Raw genomic sequence first — 21,186 nt, forward strand, 5'->3', positions numbered from 1 at the left:
GGCTCTGTTCTTGAATTCTTTCCAGCCCAAAGCCAAGGACCCTCACTTGGTGGCCCTTCCTAGGAACTCGCCTGAGACCTGCAACATGACCATCCTCTTGTGCCCCATTTTCCTACAAACTCTTTACAAAAAATACTAATAAATCTACTTACCTATCACTTTGCCTCTCGCTGAATTCCTTCTGTTCTGAGACATTAAGAACCTGAGCTTCATTAAGTCCTGAGACGAGTTGTGTTAAAAAAAAAAAACTCTGCTTACGATGATAATTTTCAAACCTACACAAAAGTAATGAGAGGAGGGTAGTGAGTCTTCTCATATCCGTTGCAAAGTTTCAACAACTGCCAAAATTTGGTCATACTCACTTAATCTACCCATACCACTCCCCCCGCCCCGCCCCTGCCCCTGCCCCGGGAATCTTTTAAAACAAATTCCAGACATCATACCATTTCATGTATAAATTTTTTAACATTATACCCAATTCATATTGAGTCCCTGCAAGCTGACAGCAGAATGCCAAAGCACAATTCATTATAAGAGATTCTATAAAGGTTTAAAACAATGCAATCCAAATTCACAGTGCAGTGAATGTCTGTAATTACACAACCCACAGAACTGGAGGGACTGCATACCCTTCAAGGAATCCTACATGAACTTTGTTTCACCTAACTGAGGTTTTGATAAGAATTGGGAGGGAGGGAGTGATGTTCAAGGTTATATATTCTGGCAAAAACTTAACAGTGCAAATTATTCTTGTTGGTTAAGAGAGATCCATTAAGCAGAAAGTAGACTTGGCATTCTCGGAGAGAAATTATATAGCCTAGCAAGAATTCATAACACCTGGCCACTGCACAGGCAAGTGGCTTGACCTCTTAGCAGGATTCTCTGAGATGAACTGTCTTCCATCAGAATGGTGTCTCTTGAAAGTGGACAGCCAGAGTGAAAGAAGCCACACCCCGTCCACCCGCCACAGTACATCCTGTATGATTTCATTTATATCAAAGTCTAGAAAATGCAAATTAGTCTATAGTGACAATAAGTAGAGCAGTGGTTGTTTGGGAATAGGGGTGGGGAGGGGCAGGAGAAAGGGAATTACAAACAACATGAGAAAACTTTGGGGCTGTGGTGCTGGTGTCATGGGTGCATATATTTGACAAAACTTATTGAAGTCCACCCTTTAAATCTGTGCACTTTATTTTATGCCAATTATAACTTCATAAGTATGTTTTTTAAAAAGAATAGCCAAGGGATTTCCCTGGTGGTCCAGTGGTTTAGACTCCACGCTCCCAATGCAGGGGGCCTGGATTTGATCCCTGGTCAGGGAACTAGATCTGGCATGCCACAACTAAAGATCCCACATGCCGCAACAGAGATCCCACAACTAAGACCTGGCTTAGCCAAAAAAAAAAAAAAGACAGCCAAAGGGCAGAATAGTGGAAAGCTGGCAGATGCCCTTTCAGAGATGTTCCAGATCCAGATCAGAAGTGTAACTCACGACAAGAAGAGACAGGAGTCTGAGAGCTGACGTCTATGAGCCCACAAATTAAGGAAATTATGCACTCTTTGAGTTCATAAACTGCTCTCTGGTTATAGAGTTCTAAGCAGCCAGTTGGTTGAGTCAAGGGTAGAGATCTGAGCCCTGCTGGCTCAAAAGACTGCCTGGAGATACAGTCCTTGCCTCCAAGCTTTCCTGGATGTTCTTCAAGCAGCCTGATAACGTTTCCAGATTCTTAAAGCAACAGGACACTTTTTGTGCACGTGGACCTTGTCATGCTCAGGTGAAGCTGAAAACATGGTGTTTCTTTCTGGTCTGCTGTCTAAGTATAGAAGCTAAAAAGAAACAAAAATGGGCATGGGAATTATCTGGTACCCAAATTCCACCAAGAATTGTGTTTATGTCTAGTAGAATTTAGCCAGCAGGCAGGAGAAGATGCCAGCCAGTCACTGTGACCTAGAATTTTGCCTGTCAGCTCAGGACTCCAATCTGGACAAGGCCAGGTGTTTCTATTACTGGCGAACAGCTTTATTTATACCAGTAGAGTCTTGCCCCTTCATGCTTTGGATTTCCATCTCAAGTCCTTCATTTCTCCCACTACAAACACTGGGGTTGCCCATCTAAGCTCAATCCTACCTACCTTGAGCTTTTCCCTCATGCCTGAGGGTCTTGAGGCTGCTCTGAGAAATGCAGGAGACTAGTGCTGCATCCTCCCCCTTTGGAGGATGCTTGAAGTACCAGTCTAGACTTGAACCAGTCCTCAGGGGCTGACTAGAAGGGGTATCTTACCCTAGACAATGGAAATTGGAAGGGCTGGTAAGGTGGGCCCCAGATAAGCCCTGGGAGAGCTGAATGCCAAGCTAGGGAGCCCGAGTTCCCAGGCAATTCTAGGGTAGGAGAGGGAGCTAGTCAGGACCAACCAGGAAGGGGAGCAGGTTGGGAACAAAATGGAAGATGGGAGAGGGTTGCTCTGAACATTCTGTGGTTTGTGCCACTATATCTACAGGCCACGGGAGCATCATTCATGACAGGCGCAAGCTGGTCTGGAGCTACAGAGGCAGGGCGAGCCCCACTCACACTCCTGCTGCTGGGCGGTGGCTCCCTTAAAGTTGCCAGGGGAAGACTCTGAAGAGTTCTGGGCACTTGGCATGGAAAGCTGTTTCATAAAACCTGTATCATTGGGTCACACTTTCCCATGCCTCTAGTATTTGGTGATGGCCATGATGCTTGATCCTAAAAAGATCCTGACGGCTGGTACTAATGGCCACCTGCTATTTCTAGATCTTTCAGAAGATCATTATTTTCTCGGTTACTAGGAGTTGTTCATAGCATTGTTTCACTTTGCCAGGAAAAAGCGAGCCTGACCACAACAGCAATTAGACAACAGGTCCAGCGCTCCCCTAGTGGGGCTGGTGCCCCATTAGTCGTGGCAGACTTTAAAGCCACTGCCTGGATGCTGCTCTGAGGCGTTGGGTCCTCAGCCTTACTGAGAGCACTACACCCCTGGCCTGAGTTCCTGATAGTTCCTGCAGATGTTTTAGTTTCCTCTTTTTGTTCTCTCTTCCTTGCTGTCACTAATCGTGGGAGATGGGTGGACTGCTTACGTCCACTGCTCCTGACTTGAAGGGGTGAGCCAGAACTGCCATCTTTTCATGTGAGGGTCCCTTTCTCTCTTGCTTTTTGTTTATTTATTTTTTTGGCTGCATGGCTTGCAGGATCTCAGTTCCCTGGCCAGGCATGGAACCCAGGCCACTGGCAGCGAAAGCCCAGAATCTTAACCACTAGGCCACCAGGGAGCTCCCCAAGGGTCCCTTTCTTTTCCTCTTTCTGTGAAGAGATCTTTAACACCTACACATGGAATTCTTCTTTGCAATCTAACATTTGCTGTGAAACTTACTGGCATGGTTCTGGAGCTCTCCACAATTCTAAACCCTGTGTATGTGCCACCCCAAGCATCCTGCCTCACAGCCCAGTCTGCACTGATGCCAGGGATATTGCTGGTGCAGGACCCAGAAGCTTTGTACCAGCCTCCTTCTCTTCCTCCTTTCATGACTCTGTTACTCCTTCAGTGTCTTAGAGGAAAGTTCCAGCCAGCATATTAAGTGGTTAATTCTCTAGACCTGGCACAATACTATGAGAAATCATCTTTGGTCCAAAGGCTTTGGATTTTTGGTGACTCGTTATAACCATTACATTGTTTCAACTATACACTGAGTAAGAAAAATCATGGGGCATAATGGTGGAGACCACCAGCTACACATCAAACTCCTCTCTTCTCGGGGTACACAGACTACATTTCCCAGACACCCTTCCAAACAGGTTTGGTCACATGACCAAGGTATCTCCAGTGGAGACCAAGTTATCTCCAATGGAATGTGAGCTGAAGTGTACATACCAAACTCCAGGCCTGGTTTATTAAAAACCTCCCACATTCCTCCTCCTTGCTCTTCCCCCTTCTCCTGACTGACGGGGAGTTTGACACCCAAGGTGACCTTGGAAGCCATAAGTTGAAACTGGCAGAGCCACTGTCAGTCCGAGTTCCTGACAGACCATGGGGAGGAAAGCTGCCCTGGGAATGCAAAGCTTCCCAGCAGTTTTATATAAGAAGTAAACTTGCAGTATGTTAAGCCCCTGAAACTTTAAGGTGTTTTTGTTTTGTTTTGTTTTTACTACAGCCTAACCTATTCTAATAGAAGGTGAGATCAGGAAGCAATTTTATTTTCACTTCTCTTTGTCCCTTTAAACCCATTTTGTGGGGCTCATTCTCCTTCTGCTTCTTGATGAACATTTAAAACAGGTTCCATGATCTTTCTGGTCATTTGTGTGTAATCAAAGGTCACCTGGTATCATTTCCCCCAAAATTCAGTAATTAAATGGTCTGGTTTCATGTAATGGTAAAAACTTTAAACTTTATTTAAACTCAAGGCTTCTTCCCTTTCTTTGTGCCATAAACAGACCAGCTGCCCTCACTGGGAATTGAAGAGTGCAGTGACTTCTCATTTCCCATTTCTTGCTTTGTGGCAGAAACTGCTATTGTCCCCCAATACTCAGTTCCCTCTTCTTCCTTACTAATAAAACTCCCAATTTTTTTTTATTGTCAGAATGCTGGAAAATTTATTTAAAATTTCACATAAATATTGGACTCAGCATTCCCCAACACAGTTCTAATCTTCAGAATCCTTTTGCCTTCTTTTATTTTCCTCATGAGAAAAATATCATAAATAAGCAGTAGGTGCATATTCATTAATAAGGAAATCAAAGGAAAATTTAAAAATTAATATTCTGCAAAATGCCAAATCAATAAATAAAAGGTAATCTCTGAAAACTCCCAAATTTTTGGTGGTGGACTTGTAGCTACCCTGAATAAAGACTACATTTCCCAGCATCCCTTGAAGTTAGGTGTGACCATGTGACTAACTTCTAGGCAACAGGGTCTGAGTAAAGTGAGTGTGGAACTTTTAGGTAATGCTCTGGGTGGTGGGGGTGGTGCTCCCCTTCCCCTCTCCCTCTTCCCGCTGGCTGGAATAAGGACCCAGCGGACGTGGTGATGGGTCCTTTCAACCTTTCCGGTGGGAGCAGCATTCTAGGGAGCAAGAAGGACACAGGGTCCCCAACAAGGTGGAATTACTCCATCCAGCTCAGGAGTCCTTATGTTTGAAATACTCTGTGAGAAATACTTTAACTTTTGTCTCTTTTTACCATACAGTATTTTCCCCCCAGCAGCTGCAACTGTATACTAACTACCCAGGTCAGCCCGTATGCATGCTTCTGTCTTTCCTTTATCATCTTCCTAACTTACCTTGGACCTTGGACCCCAACAGGGTTAGAATGGTGAGAGGGAGGGGCCGAAGGGGCCTGGAGAGAACTTATTTGGCTAGAACTCCTGTGAGGGCGTAAGTACTCCCTGGGTTTTCAGGCCTAGCTGATCCTTCCTTTCATTAGGCACTTTTATGGGTTCTTCAGGTGATCACTCCTTCCCTTTGCTACGATTTCACACTCCCTGATTGTTTGATGTGAGCAAATGCCCTTCTTAGGCTGCTCATGTATATTTCTTCCTCCGGACTCCACGAGTCTGGCAGGACTCTGTTAGGCTCACCAGGCCCTCCAGGTGACGCTCTGGACAGGATCTGACATCACCCTGTGTCAGGCCCTACATCTGGTCCACAGGAGATATCACAGATCCAGGGCTGGAATCTGGGAAGGCTGGCAGCCTCTCAGCTCAGTAACCTCTCTTGTTCCACCATTAGGAAAGCTAGCCAGTCTGGTTGCTTTTTTGTTTTTTTGTGTTTTTTTTCCAGAATGAGCCAGCCACCAGCTCATCCTCTCCTCCACACTACAGGGAACACACATTAAACTCTCTGAAGGATACGGTGAAGCCCTTTTCCCTGGGTTTGAAGGGAAGGACAAGCCTGTCTCAGATTTCCCCAAGAGGCTGAAGAGCTACCCCCTTCCTACTCCCATCTATGGTCCCACCTCTGTGGGGATAGTCCCAGGCCCGGCACTGTAAAGGTGCTCTGGTCCCTGCCCTCACGAGTCTCCTCTTATTGAAGAAGAGAGTCAAACCCTTTAGAAGCTCATTTGTCTTGAATTAGAGCTCATTTGTCTTGTCTGCTTTCCAAATACCAACCCCACCCACTTACCTCATATCTTACAGGGCATCACAGAGGAATTAACATGCCCAGAAGCTCTAGTGAAACTGCGTTCTGTTCTCCCTCTGTGTGAACGTCCAGCCTGCCTCACCCAAGGCCGCCTGCCGCAGGACTCCACCTAAGCCACTGTCACCGCCACGATCCCTGACAGAACGAGGGGTTCTCATCCCAGCGGTATTAATTAGTCGGTGGTGCAAGCAGTATTTCAAGGTTGGGTTCAAAAATGTAACCTGAGTTTCCCTGGGTCTCACTAGCCTACCAGGATATGCCAATGGGTTCATCTTAAGGTAATAACCTAAATTTTAGTGTCTCTTCCCAACCCCTGCCAAGTGCCCTTCTCCGCCTAAGTATTTCTGGGGATCTGAGGGAGGTCTCACATGTGCTCGTGAAGCTAGCCATCCAGGTATATGGTAACTGTCTCCGTCTCCTGCTGAACATCACACCCACTGAACCGGAGCCCTTGAGACACCAGATCTGCAGGGGCCGTGGGGTGTCTATGCCCCGTGGGGAGAGGCCTTTCCTCTCTTTTGTGATCCATTTCATTAGTGGGACATCCAAGCAACGTCTGTAGCCCCAGGGTCTTGCAGAGCTTGTAGGACCACAGCTTCCAGGTTGACATTCAGCCCTCTTCCTGCCTGGGATGGAGGCAGGACTGGACTAGGGATGGTGACAAACAACATCCATTTACTCTTTCAGTCAACAGATATTTCCTGAATTCCTCGTCCATGCTAGTCACATGGTGAACACGATACATGTGGTCTCTGCAACCAAGGAATTTACAGCCTGATGCAAGATCAAAAACCAAACACACACACACAGAGCAAAAACAGGGCACTTAAAATTTAATATTCAAGACTGTTTTTATTGGGTCAAGTTCATTGTACTTGGCTGCTGCTTCTGCTTGGGTGAGTTCTATGCGTGAAGCCTGTCAACCCTCAGGCAAATAGATGCTGACAGCTGGCCTTACCTAGGGCAGCACCACCCCTCCTCACCCGGCTGCTACAGGGATCCACTGGGGCCCAGGGCTGGAGGGTAACCCTTACTGTGCTGTAAGTGTCTGATTTTTTTTTTTTTTAACACTTAGTGACAACCAAAGGAAAACACTTACACTATCTCCCCAAGAGCTTTCTTCCTCCCCCAGCCCACACCACGGTTTCCAAACTCTCCATTCCCTTCAGTAAACCTGGTTAAGAGACTGGCCAGGCCACTGTGATAACCTCAAAAATATAAGAGGAGGCCAGGGATTTGTTAATCCTGGGGTAAGAGGGGTCAGGTCAGCGCAGACCAGACATGAGGAGGTGAAAAACTTTGAGAGAAGGTAAGGGGAGGGGCTGTTTGTGGAGAGAGGGGGGTCAGGTTGAAGACAGAGGTATGGGAGGAACCGAGGACAGTCTTGGAAGCCCATTTTCTGCTGGTCCAGGAAACCAGAGAAGGGAGAAAGAAAACCTGGAAATGAACCTGGAAACTAAAATTCCAAAATACACAAAAACTAACACTGAAGAAGGTAGCCAGCAACACCAGCACTCCAGAGACAGAGTCATGACAGATGAAGTGAAAAGAACAGAACAACCAGAAAGAGACTTCAGTATCCTCAAAGAGATGATTAAACATATAATGTTCGTTTAAAAAAACAAGCAATTAGGAAATAAAGACCAGCAGAATGGTGCCATCACTAAACAATGGAATAAAAATATAATTCAATAAATAGTCTGGGAGAAATGATTATTTGGGAAGATACATACATATGTGAACATCTAATACACCAAAAATCCAAATATTTTCTATTATCTGAAAAGAAGAGGATGTTCTAAGCAGGCCAAAAGAATAAAATGGTTAAATAAAAGAAAGGAGTATACTGATAAATTTAACCACAATTTGGTTTTCATTTTTATAGTTAATGGAAAAAATATCAAAAGCAAACAAATAAATTAAGAAAATATTGGCCATTTTGTAAGTAAGGACACAGGCTCTGAATCCAGACCCCCAGGTAGGACCTCGGACAAGTTCATTGACCTCTCCATGCTTCTGTTTCCCGCCATAAAATAATAATTGTGCCTGACTCATGGTGGGTCAGGATTAACCGAGTTACTATGTTACTACACGTAAAGCTCTTATAATAGTAGCTGGCACATAGAAAGCACTCAATAGCTATTTCTATTTTATTTTTGTACCATGTGAGAAATTCAGACACAAACAATTCACAACAGAGAAACCAAAAGTAACGATTTAGTGAAAAGTTCAATTTCACTAATAATGAAAGTTCAAACAGAATCCAAATTTTACCTTTCTAGTTGGTAAAGACTTTAAGATGACAATAGAGTATTCCTTCTCTAACCATGGGTGTTATGTTCCTAAAAATCTCCTTGGATGAAAATATTGTGATTAAGGAATTTAGGACTTTATACAAAGTTAGGGGTAGGAGAGATAATAATCTTTAGTAAACCTACCTCCTAAAAAGGTTTTATGCCACCTCACCATTAGGATGGCTACTGTCAAAACAGAAAGTAACAAGTGTTGGCAAGGGTATGAAGCAATTAGAACCCTTATGCACTGCTAGTGGGAATGTAAAATAGTGGAGCCACTATAGAAAACAGTGTCGTGGGTCCTTAAGAAATTAAAAACAGAATTACCATACAATCCAGCAATTCCACTTCTGGGGATATACCCAAAATAATCAAAAGCAGAGTCTCAGAGAGAGATTTATACACCTATGTTCGTAGAAGCACTGTTCACAATAGCTAAAAATGCAAGCAACCAGAGTCCATCAGTGAATGAATGAATAATCAGAATGTGGTTTATACATAAAATGGAATATTATACAACCTTCAAAGGAAAGGAAACTCTAATACATGCTACAACATGGGTGAACCTTGAGGATATTATGTTCAGTGAAATAAGCTGCCACCAAAAAGACAAATATTGTACGATTCCACTTACAAGAAGTAGTCAAAGGGTACTTCTCTGGTGGCACAGTGGTTAAGAATCCGCCTGCCAAAGCAGGGGACATGGATACGAGCCCTGGGCTGGGAAGATCCCACATGCCGCGGAGCAACTAAGCCCGGGCGCCACAACTACTGAGCCTGTGCTCTAGAGCCCGAGAGCCTAGAGCCCGTGCTCTGCAACGAGAGAAGCCACCACAATGAGAAGCCCTCACACCGTAACGAAGAATAGCCCCTGCTTGCTGCAACTAGAGAAAGCCCACGTGCAACAACAAAGACCCAATGCAGCCAATAAATAAATAAATAAATAAGTAAAATTATAAAAAAAAAGAAGTAGTCAAGGGATTTCTCTGGTGGTCCAGTGATTAAGACTCCTTGCTTCCACTGCAAGGGGCATGGGTTCGATCCCTGGTTGGGGAACTAAGATCCCACATGCTGCATGGTGCAGTCAAAAAATAAATAAAAACAAAATTAGGAAATTTAAAAAAAACGAAGAAGAGGGACTTCCCTGCTGGCAGTGGTTAAGAATCTGCCTGCCAATGCAGGCGACACGGGTTCAATCCCTGCTCCAGGAAGATCCCACATGTTGTGGAACAACTAAACTTGTTAGCCACAACTACTGAGCCTGCTCTCTAGAGCCCGGGAGCCACAACTACTGAAGCCCACGTGCCTACAGCCTGTGCTCCACCAGAGAAGCCACCGCAATGAGAAGCCTGCGCACCACAAAGAAGAGTAGTTCCCCCTCCCTGCAACTAGAGAAAGCCCACGTGCAGCAACAAAGACCCAACACAGCCAAGATAAATAAATAGACAAACAAAATACGCGTAAAATAAAATTAAATTTAAAAAAAAGAGAAGTAGTCAAATTCATAGAGAAGGGAAAGTAGGACGGTGGTTGCCAGGGGCTAGGGGAAGTGGCAATGGGGAGTTGCTGTTACATGGGTACAGAGCTCGTCATGCAAGATGAAGAGTTCTGGAGATGGATGGTGGTGATGGTCACACAGCAATGTGAATGTCCTTAACACTACTGAACTGTACACTTAAAAAGATAAGTTTCATGTTATGTGTATTTTACCACAATTTTTTTTAATTTTAAGATTTTGTTTTTTATGTTAAAAATATTCTTTATTTTTACTAAAATAAACTCATAAAAAGATGATCAATTTTACAAAACTTAGATTGGTAACTGTTAACTGAACAATGACTGTCCATTAACCCTTCTTTACTGGAGAGCAGCCTCCAAAGGCCTCCCTCTCCTGCAGTTTCAATGAGATGTTTACAAATTAGTTCTAGTTTATTACCTCTAATGGGCCTATGAAAAAGGATTTTGTTTACACATAGTTCTCCATCCAACACTCAGTGCCTTTCCAATTATCAGTAGGAATATGTAATGTATTGCAATTAAGTATTGCAGTTATGAAACAGAGGAAAATTGTGGTCCAGACAGGATGTGCTGTCATGGTCGTGGCAGGAAGAGAAGCTTGTGCACTGACCTGGAACAGCCCGTGGTCCCAGCCCTGGGATTCTGGTTCACTGGAGGGGGTGTGGCCCAGGCCCAGCTGTGTGGAAAGGGCCTGCCTGGCTCTAAGGAGCACCAGTGGAAGGGGTGGGATGAGGGAAGGAAGACTTGGCTTCTACTTGAGCTCTTCCCCCAAATTTCAGTTCAGCCATAGATGAGGGTTTCCATTTCCTGGGTTTTAATGTTTTCCTTTTGCTATGAAGTAGAAAAGTTGGACTGAAGTGGGGTCTTCATTCCATGGCAAGGCTACATGGTGTGTGAGGAAAGAACACAGTCACCTTCCTCACTCTCCCCTTACCTTGGTCCTTCCTGCCTTGAAATCTGTGTCCTGTCTGTCCCTACCTGCCCCTTGGCGGCTGTCTTCATTCAAACGTTCAGCACCACTCACTGAAACAGTTTCAGTAGGCTCCCGACTAATTTTCCAGACACCAATCTCAATCCTCCCCGACCCACCCTGGCACTGCCTCTGGTAGCATCTTTCACTGTGGGTGAAATTTCTGGCTTTATCACAAGGGTGTGTTTGCTCTGCCTTATACACCATTTTGTTAGATCATCGAGATCTTAGCAATCACCAGGGAGCAATTTACATTTTTGCAACATGACTCCCATTGTACTGCTTTCTCCTCCTTTCTTCAGCAAACCCTCAGTGTTTTCCTTTGTATAAGAAATGAGCCAGGCCCGAGTAGTTGCTGCGGAAATGGGCAAGTTCACGAAACCCAGGAAGACGGTTCTAGTCCTGGCCAGTCGCTAGCAAAGCAGTCATCATGAAGAACATTGATGATGGCACCTCAGACCGACCCTACAGCCATGCTCTGGTGGCTGGAATTGATCGTTATCCCCACAAAGTGACAGCTGCCATGGGTAAGAAGAAAATCACCAAGAGGTCAAAGATCAAGTCTTTTGTGAAAGTTTATAATTATAATCACCTCATAGCCACAAGGTACTCTGTGGATATCCCCTTGGACAAAACTGTCATCAACAAGGATGTCTTCAGAGACCCTGCTCTCTATCGCAAGGTCTGATGAAAGGCCAAGGTCAAGTTTGAGGAGAGATACAAGACCAGCAAGAATAAATGCTTCTTCCAGAAGCTTTGGTTTTAGGTCTGTTTTGTTTCAGTCATTTAAAAAAATACCAAAAAAAAAAAAAAAAAAAAAGAATGAATGAGCCAATGGGAGTTCCCTGGTGGTCTAGTGGTTGGGATTCAGCACTTTCACTGCTATGGCCTGGGTTCAATCCCTGGTCAGGGAACTGAGATCCCGCAAGCCATGTGGTGTGGCAAAAATTTAAAAAAAAAAAGAAAGAAAGAAATGAGCCAGGATGTTATCCTGCAGGTTTCCCATTTTGACTTATTCCTCACAATCAGCAGAGTTTTAAAGGAATTCTGCCTTTGCTGGGAGTTGTGTCTCTCTCCGCACATCTGGGCGTTGGGTGTTCCCTGGGGCCTCAGTCAAAGCACCTGTCCTGGGATTTCCATCTTGTCCTTGTGGGGCCAAAAAACAAACTCAGAAAGCTCCTTGAAGGCTGGAACTTTGTCTCATTTACTATTTATTCCCAACCCCTACACAATGTTTGGGATATTTATTGAATGAATGACTCCTTCATCTAAGATAAGTATTAGAAAAAGTCCTTTAAAATTCCCCAGGGTCAAAAATGTTAGAAGCACAAAACAAGCCCTGAATGTTCTTACTTTTCTCAGTTCCCTCTTCTCATAACCACTCTCATGCCTCCTCCTCCCACCTCCTCAGCCTCAAAGACCCACAGCAGACCTTCCCTTACCTCGGACTCCAAACCCCACAAGCACCAAAGCATATCCAGATGCAACCAAAGAGACAGCCTAATACTCAGGGATCAACTCTAGTTGTCCTCAGACTCCCACAGGACACTCAGCACTTCTCTTCGCAGAATGGGATGCATATTTAAGTCTAATCATGTTAATATTAGCACTAATTCCTCATCGATCTCTTCATCCACTCGGAAATTCAATGGCTCAATAGTGAGGCGTTTATAGCAAAGGGAAGTACATGTCAGATGCGGATAAAGACAACCCACTTCCAATTCTGACTCCTGGGGGCTTTCTACACACAAGCAGGGAAGAAAAATCCAGGACTAAATGAGGTCCGGAGCTCCATCTTAGGAATTTAAGATTAAGAAAGGGATTTAAAAAAAGGGTGCGGGGGGGAGGGGATTTGTCTATATCTTGATGGGTGAGAAAACCATATCAGAATATCATCTGTCACTTAGAACTGAGATAGTCCCAATGCCTGGGCGGCAGGTGCCTGGCAGGAGGTAACCAAGCGCATACTGGAGACTTGGTACTGTTTGGATTTGGCCTTGAAAACCTTCAGAACCAAACTTCCTCAGGCTTTTCGGCAAAGGTGAAAAGTTCTCCTCAGTTCCCAAATGGCACCTAAAGGCTATGTGTTCTTGCCGCACTTGCTCCAGGTGAGGAAAGGATCTCATGAAGAACACCCCAGTGAATAAAGTGCAAGACCCGGCCCCTTGCCTGCCTCTCACCCTGTCCTGGGCCTTCCCCACTGCACACCCCCCTCCAGCTGTGCAGCCCAGAGACACCCAGCTGAGGCCCCTGCTTGGTTTGAAGGTCATCCAGAGTTGAACAGAAGCCCAGAATTTTAGCTTCCTGTCCAGGAAAACCAGCTACATAATTTTTTTTTAACTATTAGAATTTCAGATTTTCATTTGCTTACTTTCTTTTCTTTTTTTTTTTCTTTTTAATAAATTTATTTGTTTATTTATTGGCTGCATTGGGTCCTTGTTGCAGCACATGGGCTTTCTCTAGTTGCAGCGAAAGGGGGCTACTCTTCATTGTGGTGCACGGGCTCCTCATTGCAGTGGCTTCTCTTGTTGCAGAGCATGGGCTCTAGGCCCGTGGGCTTCAGTAGTTGTGGGACACGGGCTTAGTTGCTCCGTGGCATGTGGGATCTTCCTGGAGCAGGGATTGAACCCGTGTGCCCTGCATTGGCAGGTGGATTCTTAACCACTGAGCCACCTCGGAAGTCCACTTGCTTACTTTCTAATTGTTCTTTTGCTTGGAACAACAAAAAATTTTTAGTCCCTCCCTCTGTTAAGTGTCTTTTAAAAAAAATATTTACTTATTTATTTGTCCATTTGGTTACGCTGGGTCTTAGTTGTGGCCCGTGAAATCTCCGTTGCAGCATACATGTGGGATCTAGTTCCCTGACCAGGGATTGAACCCAGATCCCCTGTTAAGTGTCTATTGATGTGAAAACATACACTATGGAACCATTAAGAAAAGATGCTACTTAATGGGATCATGTTATTCTTTTATCAAATGAGAGATCCTTTCACAATTTGAAAAATTTCACTCTGTAAGTAGAATGTTTTGGAACTCACGTTATAACGTCAGTTCAATGAATTAAAAGGCTGATTCCATGATGGCAAGGATAGATCTCTGCAGAAGAGTTTCTTCTTCCAGGTCCCACCTCCAACCCCTGCTCCTCAGACCAGAGTTTTCATGTTGCACAGCCTTATTCCAGGTGAGAGCCCTGCTGAGGCCAGAGGAAAGCCTCCAGAAGGTAACTAATACATTGCATCTGGCCCCTGGTTGTGGGCAGTGGCAAGTGGACAGGCAAAGTTTGAATGCTATTTTCCAGAGACAAGATGTGAACTTCAAGCCTCAGCGGATGGCCACGTGGTTGTGTGGTGGCGGCAGACTATTTGAGGAATGGAGGGACTCAGGCAGTGCAGAGGATGACATGGGCCGCTTTGTCTGTATCACTATTGCCCTCGGGTCAGGGGCAGGTCATATGAAGCCCTTTGCCAGTGGGTTCCCTGGAGTCTAGATGCGAGACCCATGAGATGTCCCTCGGACACTGCCCGCCCCCACCCATGAATGTGTCATAGATGGAAGTGTAGTTTACAGGATGATGCTTAAAATTAGACAATTTGGAGTCACAGGTTGTCACTTCTGGCATCCTAAATGGGACACAGTGGTCTGTTTCAGGAGCACAGTGGCAGAATTTAGCACTTGTGTGAGCCTCCTTTTACTAAAACACTATCAGCCCCCTTCCACCCTAACCTCTGACTGACACCCCCCCCCCCCCCCCCCCACACACACAGGGTGGTTCTGGCTCCTAGTTGGGCACTAAGAGTCTCCTGTTTGTACTCAGGTTAGCTCCACCCATGGCTGAAGCGCTGTGAAGTACCTGGTGGAAGATCTCCATGAGTGGCAGTTTTTGCTGCCCCTATGATCCAGCGGGCATGATAAGTTCTCCATTCATGTGCCAGTTCTGGTTTCCTGATATGTATGTGATGTAGAATTTGAAGCACATAAGATAGAGCCTTATTACTGGCACCTCTGCCTCTAATTCCACTTTGCCTTCATATAATTCTTTAAAGCATTACACAAATCTAATCATGCCCAGACTCAATTTTTGAAAATGCTTTCCAGAACTTACTGGATAAGACCCAAACCCCTTGGCTTGGCAGGCAAGTCCCTTCAATAAAGCCTGTCCAATCTCATGAAAGCCTTTTGTAGAGGACATTTTTGGTGCTCACAAAACGGCCATCCCTACTTCCTGCTGGCAAAGCTTTTACAAATTTTATTTATTGTTTCAGTGCTGCCCTCCCATATATTCAGAGAAGGTGGTCCCTTCACAGCTGAAAGAGATATATTACTATGATTGTTCTAAGCCAGCCACACCATTTCCATTCCTCTTGCCATGATGTATTTAGGAGTAGGGCTCTGGGCCCAGTGAGACATGGGGAGTAGTTAGAGGGGAGTCGGCGGGGGCACTTCTGGGAAAGGCTTTTCACCTCTGGACATGGTTGTTGAGGATGTGGTGTCTGCAGCTGAGGCGGCCAACCAAAGTCTATGAGAATGAGTCCCGACACACTGAGGATGGGAAAGCAGAAAGCTGGAAAGAAGCTTGTCCTTGATGACATCATAAAGCCACCAAATGGACCGAGAACCTTTTTTTCTGGGATACTTTAAAACCCAGAACATTTTTGTTTGTTTGTTTGTTTAAAAGCCTTTTCTGGTACTTGCAGTCACAAGCATTCTCACTGATAAACCTGCCTAAAGTCATCTTTTACAATTCACCTTTCCTTCTACTTAAAGCCTGTGCTGGTCTCTCTCACACTTCCACATTCTGCACCTTCTCACCTCAATTCTCCGTTCTGTCATGTAAATTCTTTTTGGAGTTTTCCCCAGGTGCTGCCCTATGAGCTCTTCTCTTTGTGACCGCTCCTCCCCTCCCTCAGTCTCAGTAGCCCAGAAGTCCCAGGCTATAACTTCCTTGCACTGGGTCTTTGGGGGGGAGGGTGGGGGTTTGGATTTTAACAGAGATTCCAACATTACAGGTTTCCTTTGGAGACTCCTGAAGGCCAGGTTGAGTTTAGCCCTGCACTAAGGGCTAGAACTTGAGTAACGTATGGACCCTTTCTCACGGACTTAAATTATTTTTATAACAAATGTGTGCAAACACAGCTAACTATGAACTCTCTGTGCTTCAGTACTTAAGCAGTCATAAGCCCAAAACAAAGTTGCAATAAATACAAACAAAAGTAGAAAGACAATTTAAACTACAAGTAATTTGATGTGATGAATAGCGTTGTTTTTCTGAAATGAAGTTGCTGCTGGCGACATGAACACATACTGCCTAACTGGTTCTTTTGAAGCTGACACGATATGCCCAGCATGATTCAGTTCTCCTCCTACTTGTGTCTACTCAAATAACGAAGAAATCTTTCTCAGTACGTGTCCCCTGGACTTCACTTGGTACAAATGCAACCCAGACAATTTAAGGAGTGCTAACTTGACCATAAGTAGGTAAACACACAACACAAATGCAGGCACTCACATGCAGGGACCTAGATCAGTTACTTAAGATCCAGAACATGCTTAAAATACTTTCCAAAAAATTACCAATGAAACAAAAACATGGAATTTAATAATTGTCACAGAGCATGCATGGGACCTCAGTTTGAGAAACACTGTCCCAGCACTGACCTTGACTTCCGGTGTGACCTTGAACAAATTGTTAGCCATTGTTCAATCTCTGTACATTGTGCACAAACAAGAATAATTTGGGCCACTAGTATTCTTGGGATATGAAAGAAGTTAGAGGAGTTAAGGACAATGTCCCAAGGTCTTCAAGGACGATTAAGGAAGGGGTGAGGATTTATGACAGATCCCTAGAGTTGGACAAATAATGAGAGCTAAGACACTCCAGTCCAGCTTTGACTTTGGAGTCAAAAGACTTGGATTTGAACTCCAGATGTGCCAGTTGCTGTGTATGTGTCTGTGGGCAAGTTACTCGACTTCTCTGACCCTCAGTTTCTTCCCCTGTAAAAGTGGAAGTATTTCAAAATGCGAAAGCACAGAGCTGTGGTGAGGGCCAAACGCTGAGGGCAGGTGCTGAGGGCAGAGCTTGGCACCTAGCAAGGCTCAGTAATCAGCAGCCCTTATCAGGAAGAGGCCAAGGGTTGCTGAGAATGCCACAGGCTTTGGCAAAGAACGACAGAAAAGAGCAAGTGAAGATTCTAAGATTCTGTTTATAAATAGCAATTTCTGCTATGTGACTGTCAGGATATTTCACCTTAATGAGCTCCGCAGCTACCGTATGCTTCCGCCACAGCCTTTCTCTTTTCTCCCTCCCTGGCTGCCTCTCTAGAGCTCTGCTCACCTCCCCCCACCTCCCCCCACCTCCCCCCCAGTTCCACGTCCACACATCCAGGCTCGAATCTCCTTCTCTCCCGGTTTTCTCTTTTTCCAGTGATTACCGTAGTGCTGGTCATCTGTGCAGCGAGCGCCCCCCAGTGGTCTTTCTGTTCATTACAGGGACCGTGGGGCTCACAAAAGACTGAAAAAAGGTGGGGTTTCCAAGCGCGCGCAGCACTCAAGAGGCTCAGGCCTTTGCCTCGACCAGCCACTCAGGAAGCCGTTTTGGACCTCCCTCCTACCCACCCCCTCACCCCACCCCCCCTTTTGGAAGAGAGAGGCGGAGGAATCCAGAAGTCCTAGGTGGGAAGCAGCAGCTTGCCACAGATCTAAGGCAAGTTACAACCTCTCCCGGCCTGGTTCCCTTTTTGTGAAGAGGCCTCTGCCATCCACCTCAGAGGCCCCAAGGAAACAACCAAATGATAGGTGAAAACACCAGGAGAGTACCTAGCGTGTGCTTTCCTGTAGGATCTCACCATTTCCTCACGGCATTCCTGGTTGGGGGTGGGGGGGTGTGGAGGTGGAGAAGCCCAGGCAGATGTGGACAAGATAAAGGTGGAATTAACTCCTCCTTCCTCCTCAGCCGTTGCCCTGCACTTGTGTTTTCAACTTGCTGCTGTCAGAAACTGCTTCTAAAATAACACACACCTAATCATGCCATTTCCCAGCTTAAAAGCCCAAGGCCCTTCCTCCTCACCTTCAGAATAAACGAAACTACTACTGAGATTACCCCACCTCACTCTGCCTCTTTGGAGTTAGGCGTACAGCTTCTGTCTCCCAGCCACAGCTGCATTTTCACATAACCATGTTTAAGTCTCCCTGCTATTGTTTCCTCAGCTTCTTTGGCCAGGAATGGCCTTGCTTCGTTTCTGCAAATCTTTATCTGGCTTAAAACCTAGTTCCAGCTCCAACTATTCCATGATGTTGTCCTTGATCTTGCCTCCCCCCTACTCAGGAGGACCTGGCCTGCCATTCCCCTGGGTTCCCAAGCCTCTCTGAGCTCTGACTGTAGCATGGGTCAGGCTGTTTTCTGTGATTATATACATATACAAACACACACACACACACATATGTATATTTATACATACACCTATATACATACACCTATATACATACATATTTAAACACACATATATATACACAAATGTACATATACATGCCTGGCTCCCCCTCTAGACTGTAAATGCCCAGAGGATGGGGAGTGGGTTGTGTTCCTCAGTGTATCCTTCACAGCTCTTACTGCCAGAACCCTGCCCTGCACACACCCTTCATAACTGTGGAATGAATGGGGAGGTGGAACTCAGGGACCCAAGTGACACATGAGAAAGAAACAGATGGAGATGGTGTTAGTGGGGTCTGGATGGTTGCTTCCATCAATGGGGCCTGTATGCCATCTCACAGTATCATCCCAGCAGACCCCGTGCGGGGGTGGGGGGGGTTACTATTAGCTCCATCTTTCTGATGAGGGGTTGGGGAAGCTGTAGGGCTCAGCAAGAGGAGCTAGATGGTGAGTGGCAGTTTTGATCTTTGCTTCTCAGCAGCAGAGCCTTGCTTTCTCTCCTCCCCTTTTGGGTACTTTGCCTCCTCTCACGTGAGGCCTTGTTACGGCTCCCTCTTGGCCCCACTTTCTCCAAGCCTAATCAGTCCCCTTTGGCTTTGGGAAGCATATTTTCCAAATCAAGAATTGGAGTACATTGTCTGACAATGACATCTGTACTGCAGAGGGGACAGGTCAGCATATGTTTGAAATTGGGATTATTCTTAAAAACTGAGGGTGCCTTTGGCCTTGGCTACTTCCTATGCTTTGGTACAACTGGGGGCGGGGGGTGGGGGCAGTCACCAGATAGGAAACTGGTATGCTGCTTCTCCCCAGCGTGCAAAACCCTGAGGGAAGGAATGAATTGTTAGGGACCTAGAAGGGGGCCTTCTAAGGACCACTGTTAATCTCTTCTCCCACCTCCTTTCTGTTTGTCCCTCTTGCCTGGATGCTCCCCCTCAGCAGGACCTAATGCCCGCTGCCTAAGCTCTCAGTCACAGCCAGCCGCTGCAGCTTTCTCCCTCGCTGCCTCCCTTCATCTGCCTTTGTCTGGGGTCTTTGTCTGCGGTCTCCCTGCGGTTCACAGTCCTCTGCCTCCCCTCCCTTTCTCCCCGGCCTGGCTGCTCCCTCCCTCTCTGCGGGGGCCGGGAGGCTCAGCGAGGGGAGCGGGCTGGGTTGCCATGGTCACATCGAAGCCCGCCGCAGCTGGCCCGGGCAGCTGCTCCCGGGGCTCCGGATGGGCGGACAAAGCCAGGCGGCCTTGGCAGCCCCAGAGCCGGAACCCTAAAAGCCTGAGACTGGGGGGACTGGGACCCAGGAGAACCCTGAGCTGGAGGTGAGAGAGAGGAAACCAGAGCTAAACAGGGAGGGCAGGAGTGGGGACTGGAGTTGGGCCCTCCCCTCTTGGGGAGGGACCGGGCGGTCCAAGCTGGAGGTGTGAGAGGAGGGGAGTGTGGCAGAGCCAGCGGGGTGGGGAGGAGGGAAAGGATGGGGAATAGAGTTGGGGGATGTGGTGTGGCAGATGGGATGAGGACTAGGATGTATCCAAGGGAAGGTCTGGGGCCTCTGTGTCTTGGCTTCAGAAGCATGTTTACTTCAATCTTTGGAACTGGGGCCTCTGTCTCCCCTGGTCTGTCCCTCAGTTATCCCTTCCCTTCTCAGCCCCTTACTCTTCTCTTCTCTTCTCCTCATCTTCCTCCGACTTCCTCTTCTCCCATCTCTGGGTTTCATTCCAACTGCTTCTTCTCCCCTTTGTCCTTGTTTGGCATCCCCTTGGTGTACCTGCTCCTCTCTAAGTGTCCCCCCACCCTTTCCCCATCTCTACTCCAGTTTACTCGCTCACCCAGCCCTTCTCCCCAAACTCAGCTTCCCACCTTTTGCTGTGCTCCCGCTCCTCCCTTTCCTCTCTCTGATCCCCAGTTCCCTTCTGCCTCCGCCTCAGTTTATCTCCTGCTCCTCTTGAGTTCCATCACCACGGCCCCATCTCTCTCCATCCCGCAGGCTGCCCACAGCTGAACTCTGTCGCCTCTTTCTCCCTGGGCTACCTCATCGCGTCCTCCTCCCCCTGCTCCTGGGCCTCCGTTTCCCATGTGGACTTGGTGGTATCAAGGCCCGATTCACAGCCAGGGCCTGGTCCACCCCCTCACTCTGCCCCCACCCCCCAGGGGATTCTCACTCTCCCCAGCTGCTGACCCAGCCTGCTTGGCCCAGAGGCAGCTGCATCTCCCAGGAAGGGGACAGCAGCTTGTGCGGGGTGGGGCCCATCTGGCCCATCCTCGCTCACAGTGGTCCTGCTGGGCTTCCCTGTAGTGGCCCGGTGATCTGCACACCCGAAGCTTCTCTCTTCTACGTGCCTCGCCTCACATTTTTTCAGCTGTTCCTCCTCCTCTCTTTCCTGGGCACCAGGAGGCCACTGGCTTGAAGGGGAGGGACGTCCTGCATGGGAGGACAGGAATGGGGGAGGGGTAGAGGGTTCTTTGGGGGCTCAGGAGGACGTGGGGGCCTCTGGAGTTGTGAGTGATCCAGGAGATGTGGGATGGGCTCTAGGGACCATGGATGGGTGGCTGGATACACTAGGTCTTTGGTACTACTCTGGAGGTCCCTGGATGGCTGGGATTTCCCTCTCTGGCCCCTGAGAGTCTCGGCTCAGAGCCTCACATTCCAGCCGGCTCCAGCCCCCTTTCCACTGTCACTTGACTCCTCTGGGCCCCAGCCCTGCATCCCTCCCACTCCTCCAGCTCTGGGCTGGGATGAGGTGGGCATCACCGACTAGGAATGTCTCCTGGGGGAGAAGAGGGAGCAAGGGTTTCAGGATTCTATGGTTTCTTCTACGCTCTGCAGTGGACCCCTCT

General features: G+C 46.9%; 1 long non-coding RNA gene and 1 pseudogene across 1 annotated transcript in view; one reads left to right on the plus strand and one right to left on the minus strand.

The window, feature by feature from the left end:
- Positions 1 to 202: 202 nt before the first annotated feature.
- Positions 203 to 21,186, minus strand: part of LOC130831285 (uncharacterized) — a 40,643-nt gene continuing 19,659 nt past the window's right edge. Inside the window, exon 3 of the long non-coding RNA XR_009048027.1 lies at positions 203 to 275. This is a non-coding gene — a long non-coding RNA (uncharacterized LOC130831285). The remainder of the gene's footprint in view (positions 276 to 21,186) is intronic.
- On the plus strand, positions 11,296 to 11,670 carry LOC130831284 (60S ribosomal protein L27-like; annotated as a pseudogene).

Source organism: Hippopotamus amphibius, chromosome 11 (genome assembly GCF_030028045.1).
Source record: "Hippopotamus amphibius kiboko isolate mHipAmp2 chromosome 11, mHipAmp2.hap2, whole genome shotgun sequence".
Classification (NCBI taxonomy): domain Eukaryota; kingdom Metazoa; phylum Chordata; class Mammalia; order Artiodactyla; family Hippopotamidae; genus Hippopotamus; species Hippopotamus amphibius.